Genomic DNA, 19,464 nt, shown 5'->3' with positions numbered 1-19,464 from the left:
CTCCAAATTCTGTCTCTCCGTATCTGTTAAAAACACTTACTAGAACCTTATCACGGTATGCCTATAAATAAAATATACATCTACACACAACTTTATTTGATTGAATACTTTAACCTTGGACATAATCGCCATCTTTGGTTAAGATCTTGATCATAACGTGATGTTATAAAATAGTGAATTTTAAAAATGGCATCAAGAAACAAGTAACAACATTTGTTACTACATCACTTTTTACAATGGTATCAACCCTTTCTTTTTTACTTCTTCTAAACTACTTACAAAGTATTGGGTACATAACCACCACAAATTAAAATGGGGTAATATTTTATTCGCTTAGCAGGTAAAATTGTGGTCTGAAAACCAAGCCTAATTGTCAATTTTTGGATGACTGTACGGAGATAGTTAATGTACAACATTCATAAAACAGCGAATTTTTCTAATTATGGTATTAAGAAGGAAAAATCAACTGTCGTCACATTTCTTTTTTCTAAATTGTTTGTACATGAATTTAAACTAGATTTTTGTAGTATCTGAAACCTGTAATTACTTAACTGCACTTCTACTTTTGTCCAACTGGTTCCTCACACACACCTGACTACAGTGAGATCTTCTAGTAAGTATGAGACCTGAAATCGTTTGCTTCTCACCACAGTTGCAGGTCTGCTGGAGTACTCTTATTTCACCATCTTAGTCCTAGAACTGCCGACTTAGGAACGTAGGTGATTGAGAGATTTCCAGCTGGTGTGGAAGCTGTTGGGTGTGGCGTCTCCACGGTACTTCACGAGTGGTTTTCTGTCACAGTGTGTTGTGGTTCAACTGAACTGGATAAAATATTTTACATATTAGATGCTTCTTTACCTTAACATGGCAGTGTAAAGAGAGTTTACTGATGTCTGGTGGAACAGTTCCAGCTGTAGGGTATTCTGCCTTCAGACCCAATGCAAGGTTGTAGGTTAGACATCACAAAGACATTGACCTTCGCTTGGTTGTTCTGCTATAAAGTCAAACACTCAAAAGTAACAAAGCCCAGTTTTTACAATAATTACATACTGAACAAGACGATCTAACCCCATCTCTATTACTCTTAGAGTTAGATTTAGAGACTGGATTTAGCTTTCTTCCTCTTCGAGGGGATCCTGGTTGGACTGCAAAGTATTTCTTATCATCACTAAATGGGGTACTAGGTTTTAAAGATCTGATCTAATGAGTTAAGAGTACAGTCACCAGTTGGAACAGTACCCTCACACAATATTTCAAATCTCTGTTTGCTGAAATAAGTGTTAACATTACCTGGGGCAGAAGATTTGAATTGCTAAGCCAGGAATAGTTGTCTTAGACTGCCAAACTTCAACAACATCCTTTGTTTTATCAAACCAATTTTCCCAATACCTTACAAATTCAACCCAAGTTTTTACTTCGTTTTTCTTCTAGTTACTGTCTTCAGGTCTCAGGTCTAACTTCTCAACTTTCAAGATAAGTTGCCCGAAATGACACAATCAACATCTTGTCCAACAGATCAAATTGTGCGTTTTACCTACTAATACACTGGGTACCATTTAAATCCATTTTTCTTTAGACCATTTAGAACTTCCCATCTATTCAGAAAGCAGTACTCAATATCTTTTTCCTGAAAAGTGGAAATTTATACCTTTATATAAGTCAAGTGACTGGTGTATGATTACTTCAATTTCAAGCCTATGTAGCTCAATTTATTTTTGATTCTAATGTCTTTAGTTGTATTTCCTGCACCCTGATGTTGTAAGACTAAATCTCTCAGCTATTAGTTTGTGAATCCACAAGTTTTATTCATTCATCACACTTACTTAACATTTTCTCATCACCAAACGATGTACTAACACACTGAACATATCTGCCTTTTCCATAACAACCATAACCCTCCAATTCAATATGTTTAGACACTTCCAACAGGTCTGGTTTTCTAAGACTACACACATTTTCTAAGGCAAAATGTACAATACACTCTTTAAGAAATATTGCTATCTCAAATGTTATGATTGCTGGTTGCTTATAGAGATATAGACAAATCAGATCCTGGATGACTTTGCAGTTTGTTATTTACTGAATAAAGAAACAAAATGCTGATGTTCACAGAAAGGTTTCCAGACAAACAAGTTTTTAACAGTTACTTCAGATGGCTTTGACATCGTTTTCCTGAGGGCTGCACTTTTATGATTACCACGTGTACCTCAGAATAATGTAACACAGTAATAAAATATTTCAATATACTAGTAGCATGTAATCTTGGGTTTTTAAAACTTCTGGACTCTACAAGTTCAAACATGATGACATTCAAGACAAATAATGTCTTCATACAACTATCAAAGATTTTCTTGGATTATCATCTACTACTTCAACTGCCTTGTATCTACAAGCCTTGTTTCAATTATAATTTACAGTGACACCTAGTGAAATACGTTACAATTAATATGAACAACATAAATAACAAAACAATGGTAACAATATCCCCAAATTCATTAGTTCTTTCTCTTAACACTTATTTTGCCCATTTTAATAGTCACAACATCTGGTTATGGATGTATGAAAATTGCAAAAACCAAGAAAGATTTATTTTAAGCTAGCTAAGAAATTCAGATAGTTTAACTACATTTAATTAAGATAAAAATATAAATCAAGTAAAGACGAAATTTACAGTTCCTAACTAAGCACTGTGAGACTATCAGGATGCAAGAAAGATGGGATGTTTTATTCATACCAAAGTTTATTATTTTGAAACATGTTGCAGTTGTATTTAATCCATAAACTACTTAAACAGATTCTCTTATGACCAATACATTGATGCTTGATATAAAGCTGCACAGAAACAGGTGATCACCAACGATGTTTAGAGACAAGTATTCTGAACAAGTGGTCTGACTTCATCAGTTTCCAAAGTATCAGACATAATTCAATAAAGCCAGTACTGCTAAAAATGATAAAATAATGACTACAAAGTCACTCATCTTCTAGAAATGTAACAAATATATGTTACTGTAAGAAAGCTATAAAAAATGGAGATATGCAGCTGACCTGCCTCACAAGTATCTCCTCCAGGTTATAGAAGAAAATGTACTCAAAGTCAATCGCTTCTGCTAGCAGAGAACAAAAAAGGAAACACAACAGCTTACGTCACTGCAACAAACACATCTACCACAGATCTATTCCATTGATAATGTTGAAATTGTTCAGGTCCATAATGTAATCTAAATAAAATAAATTTTACCAGGTTCCAATGAATAAGAGGTCACTATTACATAACATGTTTAATAAATGTGGGTGACACACTTCTTTCCATAGAGAGAAAAAAAATCCAAATTTACAGAATGAGTAATTTTATCATTTTGATTTGTTGGATTAAAGCAACATATGTTTATCCAATTCAGCCAATGTGGTCTATTTAACTATATAAATGTGAACATCAGTAAGTAAGCTTGTTATAATGACATTTTTTCTTGTGTTTCATATGTACTCTGTTTCAATACACAATTAAGAATAATTGACAGCAAACAGTTATTTCAAAAGTTGCTATACAAAACCTAGGTTTTGGCAGACAGTTCTCAGTTCTGTTAATAAAGTTACCTTGCTTGCTGATACGTATCGTTTAGGTTTCCGGTTTTCTTTGGACTCCACTGGGTAGTAATTATAGAGATCTCACATCATGTTTGAAGTTCTTCATTTGGTTCAAGCCATTTTGTCAGACTGGACAGTCATCTTCCAGTCTTGACTTTAAATCTTACTTTTAGAAGACAAAATATGACCAAAGATTTTGTCCTCTGTCATGAATAAAACAGATCCTCGTGTCTGTTATCTTCAGCCATACTGAGTCCTGTGACCACCATGTTCTATGATTATTCACACACTTCCATAGTCATAATTTTGGTTTTACTGAACTACTGTTTCACCAACAGGACATTATATACAACAGCAGAATTCTCTTAAGTTTAAGAAAATAATATATTTATCAAACAGAAAATATCAGTGTGGTAAACATGCTACTAAATTAGCCCATATAATATCTATAAATGGCGCCCTCTATGTTGAATTAATCCCAAAAATGAGATTACTAAAAAAATATATCATGCTATTTTGTGATCATGATTTAATGAAATTATTGATTCTGGAGAAGATGTAAAGTGCACAGTTTATATTAGACACTATATCTTACACTTCCCTTTTTCTGAAAGAAGGGGTGACTTTATTAATATTTGAAGTACACTTTTTATGGCACCACCATTTTTATGGGCAACCTGCCTGAAAATACAGTATTATGGCACTTTTCAAATGGCCTTCATAAAGTTGTGTAGAGTACCAACTTTTACCTGAGTAGATTTTGAACACAGCCATATCTCAGAACTGTTATTCTCATTTCTGGACACATTTGGTTTTAGAAGTAAATTTTTCTTTTTCAACTTAACTGTCAAAAATAATGTGGCACAGGGTCATGCTCAGTTAACAAAGGACATACAAATTTATATTAGAAAATTAAAACAATGTATGTTAATAAATTTAAAATCAAAACATATCTAAATTTTAATACCAAAGAACATAATTCACTAGACTGTCAGGCTGGATCCTCCTGAATGACATGAAGTAGTGACACTGTTACTACAACTTCTTGTTCTACTGATATACCACTATATTCATTTAATTCACACTGACAAGCCCTTTAGTATAGTCTATGACATTGTTACTGAGTATGTTTGTAACTAACAAAAACAATAAATTATACACCACATAAATCAGATTTGTTTTGGTGCTCAAACTCAAAGTTCACCACCAACATTTGATGTGTATCGACCAAGGTTGTTCCTGCAAGCAATATTGAAATTTAACTTCCTTATATGTTAGCCAGAAAGTCACATTCACTAAGTAGTTTTGAACATTTAATTATAATGTCTGGTGTATTTTTGTGATTTAAAAGCTGTATGAATTATTTCTGGAAACGAACACTAATCTTATTTGACACTTTTCAGGTTTTACAACAGTTAAAGTATATATATTAAGAGATAAAGGTTAATGATCTGTCTGAGAAACATTTTTGATATCCATTTCTGACATTCTCAAAATTATGGAAGCAAAATATGAAAATAACCTTAATACATTCACTTAGATTATGTACAGTTTCAGGTACATAGTAGTTACAAGAATGGTTCGAGTAACAAAGTCTGTAAATTATCTTCACTACCACACATAGTACCAAAACCTAAACATATTCATTACCTTGTATGTGGCCATAAACATATCACTGTAGTTTCAATAAAGACTTTGGTGAAATAAACAAAATTCTAAAGCTGGAAATTATTAATTACATGGACAACAAATGATAATCTGATAATACTGATTTAAAAAATGTAGGTAAAACATTTGTGTTTTCATACTATCTCAACATTTTATCAGCACAATGTGAAATACCACACAATTGACTCAGTACAATAGATTAAGTTTATCTGGACAGTTTAATGGATGGACAAAAGGTACACGTTTGATAATCTCAAACACTGACTATGTTGAATTGGTGTACAATTCCAAATATACTGTTCATACATGCTGTGAATTCTTGATATAAATAACAACTTACATCACTTCTGGTTTGATAGAACATTTGAGAAGTCCCTCAAGTATAAAAGTGATGGAGTCAGATGACTCTCTCAGCTCCACGCACTGTGACTCTTCCTTTCATCATACCTGTGATATAATCAGATTCTGTCCACACACTGTGACTCTTCCTTTCATCATACCTGTGATATAATCAGATTCTGTCCACACACTGTGACTCTTCCTTGCATCATACCTGTGATATAATCAGATTCTGTCCACGCACTGTGACTCTTCCTTGCATCATACCTGTGATATAATCAGATTCTGTCCACACACTGACTCTTCCTTGCATCATACCTGTGATATAATCAGATTCTGTCCACACTGTGACTCTTCCTTGCATCATACCTGTGATATAATCAGATTCTGTCCACACACTGTGACTCTTCCTTGCATCATACCTGTGATATAATCAGATTCTGTCCACGCACTGTGACTCTTCCTTGCATCATACCTGTGATATAATCAGATTCTGTCCACGCACTGTGACTCTTCCTTGCATCATACCTGTGATATAATCAGATTCTGTCCACACACTGTGACTCTTCCTTGCATCATACCTGTGATATAATCAGATTCTGTCCACGCACTGTGACTCTTCCTTGCATCATACCTGTGATATAATCAGATTCTGTCCACGCACTGTGACTCTTCCTTGCATCATACCTGTGATATAATCAGATTCTGTCCACGCACTGTGACTCTTCCTTGCATCATACCTGTGATATAATCAGATTCTGTCCACACACTGTGATTCTTCCTTGCATCATACCTGTGATATAATCAGATTCTGCAAAACTTTTGTTTTTTAAAAAAATCTTTTAAACTCTAGTTCTTGAAATATAAATTATTTCATATTTTTTCAGAAAATCTTTTTGAATGCTGTCTCCAGTTCACTTAAAGTCTGAAAGTGCAAAAAAATCAAACAATTTGTACTATATTTTTGAAAAACACATTACAGTTTCAGAAAAGCAAAACATTACACACAAGGTAAAGGTAGGTTACTGTCTCTAGTTTGGGTGAAACAATGATGACCAAGAAAACCATTGGGCTCCATGTGTGTTGTACAGTTGTAGCGGGTTTACTATTTTAATATTTATTTAGGAATACATGTTACGTATTGTGAAAGTCCTGCATGTTCTCTAACTTTGTAGAAGATTCTCGAGCATAAGAATCAACAACGTACTAAGTACGCATGTTATACCAGTGATTGGCATTATTGTTGTACTGGGTGCATATGTAACACCAGTGATTGGTATTATTGTTGTACTAGGTACATAATACTAGTGATTGGGATTATCGTTCTACAAGGTATGCATGTAATACTAGTGACTGGCATTAGTGTTGTACTGGGTGCATATGTAACACCAGTGATTGGTATTATTGTTGTACTAGGTACATAATACTAGTGATTGGGATTATTGTTCTACAAGTTATGTATGTAATACTAGTGATTGGCATTATTGTTGTACTAGGTATGTATGTAATACCAGTGACTGGCATTAGTGTTGTACTGGGTACATATGTAACACCAGTGATTGGCATTATTGTTGTCAATTGAACTTTGAGAACATGCCCTTAAAGTTCATAAATTAACATGCAGAAAGACAGTTTAATAATAATGTTGGGTCACTACAGTCAGTATACTATAAGCCTCAGAAGATATAACTGTTACATACATTTATTAATCACAAATCTACAGATATTTAACCACACGTTTAGAGATCGTTAACATTACAAACTTCAGTGAATCAACTTTGGACAACAGATATTTTCATCAGCAAAAAAACTTACATGCAAAGAATACAGCTAATTAGAATTATTGTCAAGTGAAGTGTACAACATAAAATTAATTTATGTCTTGTGAACCTTTGACAAAATATTTAGTTCCAAACCAGATGGAAGACTTGGTATGGTTTGCAAGTTGGTAAAATTTTGTATCCAAATCATTATTTGTAATAATCTTTATTATAAATTGTATGTATCAATCTTGTAGACAAATATCTTAAATTTGATACATTAACATTCAATTAACTTCTAAATTAAATTGTTTGGTTATTTGAAATCATAATGTGTAACACAGTTTACACACTTGGCTTGACATGGTGGCTCAATAGGAGAGAAACTATACAACTTGGATTCCCATGACATGGCACGAGCCAAAAAATAACACAACTCACTGGTATTTTTGTAAAACTAATGTTCTTGGGTTTTCAGGTAAAACTAAACAATACATTAAATATCCAGAAAATGCATTCTCCAAGAAGCCAGTACCTCACAGAATATTCACCGGCAAATTGGGAAACATATGACAATGAATTGTCTCTATCTTGTAATTTCTACTTCTGTGACACTTGAACAAACTGTTTTATCTGATTACACAAGGACAGATGAATGATCAAATTCATGACTTATCAAAGCAACTTGCTGGATCTCACTTACAGTAACAGAATTTAAGGAACAAAAGTTTCACTTTACTGAAGTTGTTTCTCATTACACAATACAAGATACATTGTGCTTCTGTATGATTGTTGATGAAAGAATGAAATATCCTCAAGAATAAAGACTACCGAGTCATATAAAGTTGGTCTGAAAGAATGGAGACTAGTGAGTCATATAAAGTTAGTCTGAAAGAATGGAGACTAGTGAGTCATAAAGTTAGTCTGAAAGAATGGAGACTAGTGAGTCATAAAGTTAGTCTGAAAGAATGGAGACTAGTGAGTCATAAAGTTAGTCTGAAAGAATGGAGACTAGTGAGTCATGTAAAGTTAGTCTGAAAGAATGGAGACTACTGAGTCATATAAAGTTAGTCTGAAAGAATGGAGACTAGTGAGTCATATAAAGTTAGTCTGAAAGAATGGAGACTAGTGAGTCATATAAAGATAGTCTGAAAGAATGGAGACTAGTGAGTCATATAAAGTTAGTCTGAAAGAATGGAGACTAGTGAGTCATAAAGTTAGTCTGAAAGAATGGAGACTACAGAGTCATATAAAGTTAGTCTGAAAGAATGGAGACTACAGAGTCATATAAAGTTAGTCTGAAAGAATGGAGACTACAGAGTCATATAAAGTTAGTCTGAAAGAATGGAGACTACAGAGTCATATAAAGTTAGTCTGAAAGAATGGAGACTACAGAGTCATATAAAGTTAGTCTGAAAGAATGGAGACTAGTGAGTCATATAAAGTTAGTCTGAAAGAATGGAGACTAGTGAGTCATATAAAGTTAGTCTGAAAGAATGGAGACTAGCGAGTCATATAAAGCTAGTCTGAAAGAATGGAGACTAGCGAGTCATATAAAGCTAGTCTGAAAGAATGGAGACTAGCGAGTCATATAAAGCTAGTCTGAAAGCTCTACTTTTGTACAATGTGTACATTAAGCTAGACTCCTGTTGTTCATGTTGTGATCAAAGCATACAGATTAACATTTAAAAACAATTCAATGAATGTATGTAAATATTTAAATAAATATATCATAAACAGATGTGATCAGTAATTTTTAATGTTATTATTATCAAATGTATAATTATATTATGGTAACCCATACACATTACCTTCCATTTATTATAATTAAAAGCCACCTACAGCACATTAACTCAACTAACAAAGTATGTCAGTCCTTTCATAAACAGCAACACCCAAGATCTTACTAACATCAGCAAATTTAAGTTATTATATCAACAATTTCTTCATGTGCATTACTGATGTTAATAATGAACAAAGATCCTAACACTGGTCCCTGAGGTTCTCTACTTGCAACATCAGAAATCCAGTTTGACTCAAATTACAATAACCTTCTGCTTTCTTCTATTCAGTCATTTTCCTATCCAATGAGCTAACTTATCCTCTATACATGCAGAAATCACTTTAAAAAATTCTTTAATGTTTTCTGAAAATCTAGATATACCAAACCCACATCTTTACCCTCATGTACATGAAGAAAATCTTTTCAAAAATTGCCAGAAGGTTTGAAAGGCAAGACTTACCCCTAGTGATACCATGTTGACTATCCAATAAAATTTTAAACTCTGTTAAATGTCTTTGCAAAGCATCCTTTATAATTACTGATACATTTATCACCTTTGTTGAAAAGTTACACTGGTCGACTTTCATTCCCATAGCTCCTGCAAACTATTCAAAGACTTCCAAAAAATAGCACCAAGTGGAAATACTATCTAGCCCAGAAGCCGTACAAGTCTCTAACCCTGTAAATCAGGGGTTGGCAACCTCTTTCTGCACAGGGGCTAGAGGCCATGTCTGTGAGCAGATGGAGAGCCACGTTAATCTCTATAGCTGATAAATAAAGGTAATATTAATAAAACGCAATGAACTATGATTAATATTTATTTTATTTAAGTAATATTCATGTTGTGAAGGACAGAGCAATTAGTGCTGTTTGTCTCTCAAAATCAGGCCTGAGATAGTTACAAACTTGAATTCTTTTTTTAGAAGCACTGCAGGCCGGGTGAATGAGATGTTTCATTTGAGAACCGCATTTGGCCTGCAAGCCATAGGTTGCCAACCCCTGCTGTAAATGCTTTCTTAAGCTGAGATTAAAGTGCATATTGTTTTCTGTTTCTATCTTGTGTCTGTACAAGATGAGAAATATTATTTAAATTTTCATTACTAAGATTAACTCATTCACCTCATAACTATCAGATCTCAGCTTTCTCTTATCATTCCTGAGAGGTTCTTCTTACCCTAGTGTTATGCTAATAACCATTCTCTTTTTCTATATGAAACAAATCTATCTTGAATTTTTATAACATTGTTTTTAAAGTTTTCCAGTGGTAATTCTTGTTGGATTTCTTTAAACGTTGAACCTAATATAGCAACTATCACTTGCACACATGTCCTCAATCTCCACACAGTCAACAATTTATATATTAGAAATTAACAATAACCCTAAAATAGCATTGTTCCTTGTAGGTTCTCTGACTAACTAGTGAAGAAAACTATTCTGAACAATTTATAAAAATCGTCATGGTCTGATTCTTGAAATTTAAAAAAATTAAAATCCTTCATGACTTGTTAACAGTTGACATCTTACTCTCACTGCTTGAATTTATCATTAACTTTATCAGTAAAATTATCCTTTCCCTGTATTCACTAACACAGATTCATTCACCTAGTTTGTTTCAATTCTGTATTTAACAAGTGGATCCTTCATGAAATTTGACAACCTTTTAGTAAACATCACATTTTTATTGTACCCAAAGATTAGATATTTCAATAACATATGTTTACTAAAGATTTCTTTCTGAATTTATGTTTCAGACTTGTACTAGTTTGAGTGCATGGTGATTTTCATGTTAAACATGTAATTACTTTCTGTTGCTATTTTATACATTACATTTCATAGAAAACTAGAACACATGTAAGTGAATCACAATATGTGTTTTGGTACCTGTTATTTTATACGTAACATTTCATAGAAAACTAGAACACATCTAAGTGAATCACAATATGTGTTTTGGTACCTGTTATTTTATACGTAACATTTCATAGAAAACTAGAACACATGTAAGTGAATCACTATATGTGTTTTGGTACCTGTTATTTTATACGTTACATTTCATAGAAAACTAGAACACATCTAAGTGAATCACAATATGTGTTTTGGTACCTGTTATTTTATACGTAACATTTCATAGAAAACTAGAACACATGTAAGTGAATCACTATATGTGTTTTGGTACCTGTTATTTTATACGTAACATTTCATAGAAAACTAGAACACATGTAAGTGAATAACAAAATTTGTTTTGGTACCTCTTTTCACATTACATTCATTGTGACAAGAACATAAATGTAAGTGAATTGATAAAACAGAAAACACTAAGTTGATTTCAATGAACCAAGTCTTCTTAACTTCACAGTTTCAACTGTTAACTTTAATTTTGTTTTATTGGTACAGTTCATATCTACATGAACTGTAACATTCCCACCAAACAACAATGGTAGACCATAAAACAAAAACAAACCACAGGCCATTATGAAGCGCAATCTCGAAAATAGAACTTTTACTTATAAGAAATTTATTTATATCTCACCAAGTTCATGTTTTACATCCTGTCATGTCAGTGTGTATATTTTAACTGACGGTACACTCTGAAGCCTGTATAAAGGAACATGTGTCACATGAATATATTTACATATTTAATTTAAAAAAAACAACTAAATGTATATCACTTTTTCCCTGCAACATTCATTGATAATAAAGTTGTTGAATGGGAATTTTAATGCAACTCATTAAAAGGTCATGACATGACATACTGACTGAGATTAAGCAATACCACTGTTGATGAATAAAATAATACAGTATTTTAATGAAACAGACTGCTGGTATTCATCACAAACCTTATTAGATTTACAAAAGATTGATACTTACTTATGAATATTTCCCAAACTAGTGACAAGAACAGATGAACTAAAATCACTATGAAAAAGGACAGCTAACAGTATGTCTGCATTAATAAAGGTAAAACAGACAAGTGAACACTGGCAAAACACAAGTGGTATTTTTAATTATTTTAGGTTTTAGCTACAGTATGTTTCAGACAGTCATAAATTATATAAATAACAGCTTAAGATTCAATATAATACACTAACTCACCAAGGGTACACACACCTTTTCATGATGTCACTCGGTACTACTGGTAGAAGGACAGCTTTCAGTAGAATCATCAACAATTAACTGTGACCACTCTTGGCCACCAAAATTTGAATATTTCTCTGCATAATAGTTTTATCTGTACACAGAAAACAGTCTTAAATTGAACAAAATAATAATTATCACATTTGAAAAAACATTTAAATAACTAAAAGATACAGGGGGTAAATATTAATCTCATAATATTCCCTAGACTAATTACCACACACACACGTCTTATGTATATATATGGTGCGAACAGAGGTTCTATTCACATACATATATCAGAATGGACAAACTGAAGTAAGTATTCAGCTTACTTGTTTCATGTTGTACAACAAACTGCCCCACAAATAATGGAAGGAAAGATCACAGCAAAAACATTATACTGAATAAACTTATATAACAAGCACAATATCATGAGCGAAAAACTATTAAAAGTGGATATTAAAATAAGAACAGCTCTAAAGATGAGGTCTAGCAGCCTATTCCAGCTAAATATTCCAGACATAACTTCTGCACATTTGATTTTGCTTGAAAAACCATCAACAGAAATATAAAAAAAACTTAACTGTTACAAAAATGTATCAATGAAAGCACAAGATATAACAATGTTTAGTGAACCTATTAACATATCTTGGCTGTCACATCTTCAGAACTATCAAATAAAAAAAACTATAACAATCTTAAGCTCAGCTTTACCAAGCTTTCTCTTACTAAACTCACATAAATTTACTGTCTCAAAAATATCCAAATGCAACCCAATCTAGAGGACAATCACCCTGTCAGAAAAATAAAACTGTCTCCTACTTTGTCCATATTTATAGATGTGCCCCTTAAGCCCACTATTATCATCAAGTCGAATAAAAGATGTATCAACACTATCAATTCCCTTTAAAACTTAAACACCTCTACCAGATATATATCTTAATATCTCTTCATATGATAACCAGATCATTATAACCTTTTTCAACAGTTAAATCTCATTCCTAAGCTAAGAAGTCCAAGACTGAAAACAATATTCCAACTGTTCCCTAACCAGTGACCTGCACAATGAAATTATAACCTCTTTAGACTTGTATTCAATACTTCTGTAAATACAATCAAAACTCTTGTTAACAAACTTATGCACACATCACAGATACAAAACTAGAAGTATATCTAATACATAAACCAGCTGCTGAAGAATTCTGTCAACAAACTTACGCACACATCACAGATAAGGAACTGGAAGTATATCTAACACATAAACCAACTGCTGAAGAATTTTGTCAATAAACTTATGCACACATCACAGATAAAAAACTGGAAGTACAGCTAATACATAAACCAGCTGCTCAAGAATTTTGTCAACAAACTTATGCACACATCACAGATAAGGAACTGGAAGTATATCTAATACATAAACCAGCTGCTGCAGAACTTTTGTCAAGAAACTTATGCACACATCACAGATAAGGAACTGGAAGTATATCTAATACATAAACCAGCTGCTGCAGAACTTTTGTCAACAAACGTATGCACACATCACAGATAAAAAACTGGAAGTACATCTAATACATGAACCAGCTGCTGAAGAACTTTTGTCAAGAAACTTATGCACACATCACAGATAAGGAACTGGAAGTATATCTAATACATAAACCAGCTGCTCAAGAATTTTGTCAACAAACTTATGCACACATCACAGATAAGGAACTGGAAGTATATCTAATACATAAACCAGCTGCTGAAGAACTTTTGTCAACAAACGTATGCACACATCACAGATAAGGAACTGGAAGTACATCTAATACATAAACCAGCTGCTCAAGAATTTTGTCAAGAAACTTATGCACACATCACAGATAAGGAACTGGAAGTATATCTAATACATAAACCAGCTGCTGCAGAACTTTTGTCAAGAAACTTATGCACACATCACAGATAAGGAACTGGAAGTATATCTAATACATAAACCAGCTGCTGCAGAACTTTTGTCAACAAACGTATGCACACATCACAGATAAAAAACTGGAAGTACATCTAATACATAAACCAGCTGCTGAAGAACTTTTGTCAAGAAACTTATGCACACATCACAGATAAGGAACTGGAAGTATATCTAATACATAAACCAGCTGCTCAAGAATTTTGTCAACAAACTTATGCACACATCACAGATAAGGAACTGGAAGTATATCTAATACATAAACCAGCTGCTGCAGAACTTTTGTCAACAAACTTATGCACACATCACAGATAAGGAACTGGAAGTATATCTAATACATAAACCAGCTGCTGCAGAACTTTTGTCAAGAAACTTATGCACACATCACAGATAAGGAACTGGAAGTATATCTAATACATAAACCAGCTGCTGCAGAACTTCTGTCAACAAAAGTATGCACACATCACAGATAAGGAACTGGAAGTATATCTAATACATAAACCAGCTGCTGAAGAACTTTTGTCAAGAAACTTATGCACACATCACAGATAAGGAACTGGAAGTATATCTAATACATAAACCAGCTGCTCAAGAATTTTGTCAACAAACTTATGCACACATCACAGATAAGGAACTGGAAGTACATCTAATACATAAACCAGCTGCTGAAGAATTTTGTCAACAAATGTATGCACACATCACAGAAAAGAAACTGGAAATACATTAGCATGTTATATGTAACTAATATATTACTATACATACACAAGTATGATGGTGTAGGAAATATGATATATGAACCAAAATAATTTTCTTCAAATGTTGAAGTTACTGATGGAGAAAACAATGCAAATAAAACAGAAACTGAAGCAGTTCTCTTTGTTAAACAAAAACCTAGTATTATCTACTACTGAGATGTAAAAATACATTTAATTTTTCCATATTTAATAATTACATTGACTTACCTTTATGATGTTGTTTAACACTGTAGCATCACTGTTGATACCATGACACAACCTTTTTTTCTGTTATTCAAATACAAACATCTGACAATGCTAGGTAAACCAATCACACTTGTTTTCAAAAATTAAAGTTATAAAAAAGTGTGTGTTCTATCCATAAATAAAACTTTCATATCACATGTTGTTTAATTTATTTTTTAATACTTTCTATTTAGTAACCTAACATTTGTTAACATGTTTTTTATCATGAGATTGTAGCTACTTCAAAGGCAGTTGACATTATTTACTGGTATATACATGTTGACTTAAAAATGTAAGTTATTTTTAAGTTATTAAACTGACATGTGGTAAGTTGTGTGTATTATTATACATATATTATAGCTTTTGTATCATGATGTCATCATCTCACCTACAGACAATACAAAGTTATGGTGGAACACACTGCATCAGAACTACATTTTGACATTGTATGGCATTTCATAGATGGCATGATGCCTTTGAAAACTTGTCTGCTTTTTCAAATAATATATAAAAGCTCTTTGGACTACAAGACATTCACACATTCAGATTAAATTTATCAGACAGAAATATCTTTCATTTAGAGCACACAAAATTAAGGTATATCAATCAACTTGAGACTGGGGCCTGCAACAACTTGTACTCCAACTACAGGAAGCATGGTGAATCATCTTATACAGGTAAGAATCCATAAAGAACAATGGGAAAAGACATTAAACAACAGTATGCAGTATAATTAATATGGATTTTGAAATAAGGCAAACAGCATATGGATTCAGGAAGATAAGAATTACTGCTGTATCTCCTACTCAAGCATTGCATACCTTAAGCTGCTACAGAATGAACCAAGTAGCAATGTTATTCCATACCAGTTAAGTCACTGTTAAGCACCTATGGATGTTTGTGTGATGAGACTGCTGAAGTTAGTTTTATCTTTGAGAAAAAACAAAATCCTGTAACAGTACAAACACCTTTATTTGTTTGAATAAAAACAGGTCCTGTAACAATTTTTTCCCCTCTTACTTCAACTGATATCAATCATAAGATTTTCAGTTCTAAGTTATTTTATTTTGATTACTAATGTTTTGGAGAAACTTGTAACATTCAAGACACCAAATTGAAACAAAACAAACTTGGGATAATAGAGCAATACCTGAAGGATCAGGGAAACCCTAAAACTAGAACTGCTGACAAATGTCTGATTTCTTTTAAACTTTTAATTTTTCTTCAGGAAACCTGTCAGGACAATGAATGAAAAGCCATTTATGATTTAAGTAAATGAACACCATTACAACAGCAATCTGAGATACACTGCTGGCCAAAATCTTAAGGCCAATGAACATAAAAAAAAATATGCATTTTGCATTGTTAGACTCAACTAAGTGGTTTCAAAAGATAAAAATAAGAGAAAATAAAAATAAAAAAATGTTTTTCACATTTAATAGGGAAAATGGGAACACTATGAAATTAGCCTAAATACTAGCTGGTCAAAAGTTTAAGACTAGGTTAAAACAAAGCATTAGTCAGTAAACATGTAATGAAATTTAGTCATTTATGTTCAAGCATTAGCATTGTGAACATCTTCTGTGTTACATTGGGTACAAACATAGCAAAGACTAAAAAGTTGACAGAATTTGAAAGTGAGAGAATTGTCAAACTGCGAAAGCAAGGTCTCTCTCCAAGTGCCATCGCTGGTGAGATTGGGCATAGTAAAAATGCTGTTGCAAATTTCTTAAAAGACCCTAAAGGACACGGAATGAAAATTTCAAGTGGTCGGCCCAAGAAAATTTTGCCGGAGTTGAGCTGAAGGATTTGACGGGTTGTCTGGTAAGATACTAGCCGATCGTCGAACCAGATTAAGACCCTTACAGACACAGAATACAGCCCAAGAATAATAAGATGGCATCTATGAGAGAAAGGATTTAAAAACCGTAAACGTCTTCAAAGGCCACACCTCGAAACAGCTCGGTTAAACTTTGCTAAGCACCACCAAACATGGGACGTAGAAAAGTGGACAAACATTTTGTTCTCTAATGAGAAAAAATTTAATGTGGATGGTCCAGATGGCTTCCAACGTTACTGGCATAACATGGATATCCCACCGGAGACATTTTCTACACAACACAGTGGAGGAAGTTCCATCATGATTTGGGGTGCTTTCTCCTTCCATGGAACAATGAAGCTTCAGGTTATACAGGGGCGTCAAACAGCAGCTGGCTACACTGGCATGTTGGAGAGAGCATCCTTATTGACTGAAGGCCCTTGCTTGTATGGAAATGACTGGATCTTTCAGTAGGATAATGCTGCAATCCACAATGCCCACAGGACAAAGAACTTTATCATGGCAAATAAAACGATTCTTTTGGACCATCCAGTGTGTTTGCTCGAAATGAACCCCATTGAAAATGTTTTGGGGTGGATAGCAAGGGAAGTCTATAAAAATTCACGTCAATTCCAAACAGCACATGATCTTTGTGAAGTCATCTTCACCACTTGGAATAACATTCCACCCAGCCTTCTGCAAACACTTATATCAACCATGTCAAAGTGAATGTTTGAAGTTATTCTCAATAACGGCTGTGCAACTCACTACTGAGACCTCTTGTTGGGCATTTCCTACCCTGTTTAGGACTTCTTTTTGGTATGGTCTTAAACTTCTTACTAGCTAGTATTTAGGCTAATTTCATAGTGTTCACATTTTCCCTATTAAATGCTAAAAAAGTTATTTTTATTTTCCCTTTTCTTATTTTCATCTTTCAAAGCTCTACCCAAATAAGTAGTTGAGTCTAATAATGCAAAATGCATATTTTTTTTTTTATGTTAATTGGCCTTAAGATTTTGGCCAGCAGTGTATGAATGTTTCTAAATTAACCTTATGATAAAAATCAAGTGGTACAACAGTGAACATGTGTGAGATCAGTCTTTGTTGGGCTTCATACATTTAATGAAAACCATAACAAGAAGTGCATGTGGATTATTAAATGTGAAAAAATAAAATCTTTTTGTCTATATCAACAACAATCAACTGATAATTTAAAAGTTATAAAGATATGGACTTCCATCTAAACATGTGCACATAAAGTTGCCTGTCTCAAGAAACTAGTCTGATCCTGTTGTTGATAAATTTGTATCTTGCATCAAGGTTATAAAATTATCACAAGACTGACTAGTCGACTGCACAACCTATAACATTCACGTGTTTATACTCTTATACTCTTAAATACACAATGTTTGTATTCCAGAAAAGTTCTTATAATAAATTGAGTACCAACAAAACCTCTCATAAATACACAATCTTTGTTTGTATTCCAGATAAGTTCTTATAATAAATTGAGTACCAACAAAATCCTCTCATTAATACACAATCTTTGTTTGTATTCCAGATAAGTTCTTATAATAAATTGAGTACCTCAAGTGTTTTGTGCGGTTTGATCCAGTAACATTTGAAATGAAATGTTAACTTGCCTGAAGCTTACAAATACTCAAATATCTTGAACAGTCAAGAAGAAATAGTTTCTTCATAAACTATTAGCAAACTAATATGTTCACCAAACATAATACGAGCGAATGTGAGAACTAGAAAAAGTATAAGAACCATTGAAACTACAATATCTTAAGTGTTTACAATATAGTAAATCATGAGGACTTGAGACTATTATTCACTACTTTTCAGAGCTTTTATCTTTAATTTGACACTAAAGAACTGGTTACAACAGCACCAGAGAAATTTATCAATTATGAAATGTTTTCCCCTGATATTCACAGATACATTCTTCTGTGAAATATGTACAGTTCCAAGGTCTGTTTTATGTGTATGTTAAATATGCATCACAAACAATCTATATTTCCACACAACACAACCAATCAGTTTTTGATACTAACATTCTAGTACTACTTACCTTCTTTCTGTCCTCAACCAAGGGTATTTCTTTTTACACACACCATCAAAGAACATCATGTTTTGATACTGACAGTCTAGTATTACTAACCTTCATTCCCTCCACTATCACAATCAAGAAACGTGTGTTTTAATATTGACAGTCTAGTAATACTAACCTTCATTCCCTCCACTATCACAATCAAGAAACATGTGTTTTAATACTGACAGTCTAGTATTAATAACCTTCATTCCCTCCACTATCACAAACAAGAAACGTGTTTTAATATTGATAGTGTAGTATTACTAACCTTCATTCCCTCCACTATCACAATCAAGAAACGTGTTTTAATGTTGACAGTCTAGTATTACTAACCTTCATTCCCTCCACTATCACAATCAAAAAACGTGTTTTA

General features: G+C 33.1%; 1 protein-coding gene across 2 annotated transcripts in view; it reads right to left on the bottom strand.

The window, feature by feature from the left end:
* Positions 1 to 5,444: 5,444 nt before the first annotated feature.
* LOC143249942 (myelin expression factor 2-like) overlaps positions 5,445 to 19,464 on the bottom strand; it is a 48,303-nt gene continuing 34,283 nt past the window's right edge. The window contains exons 15-17 of one of the 2 annotated variants that reach the window (XR_013028047.1): positions 12,229 to 12,364; positions 11,666 to 11,730; positions 5,445 to 6,388 (exon numbers count right to left, since the gene is read on the bottom strand). The gene's annotated coding sequence lies outside the window, so the exon portion shown is untranslated. The remainder of the gene's footprint in view (positions 6,389 to 11,665; positions 11,731 to 12,228; positions 12,365 to 19,464) is intronic. The other variant, XR_013028046.1, reaches the window with a different exon arrangement.

Source organism: Tachypleus tridentatus, chromosome 4, assembly GCF_004210375.1.
Source record: "Tachypleus tridentatus isolate NWPU-2018 chromosome 4, ASM421037v1, whole genome shotgun sequence".
Taxonomy (NCBI): Eukaryota; Metazoa; Arthropoda; class Merostomata; order Xiphosura; family Limulidae; genus Tachypleus; species Tachypleus tridentatus.
This window is presented reverse-complemented; position numbering and strand designations above follow the sequence as displayed.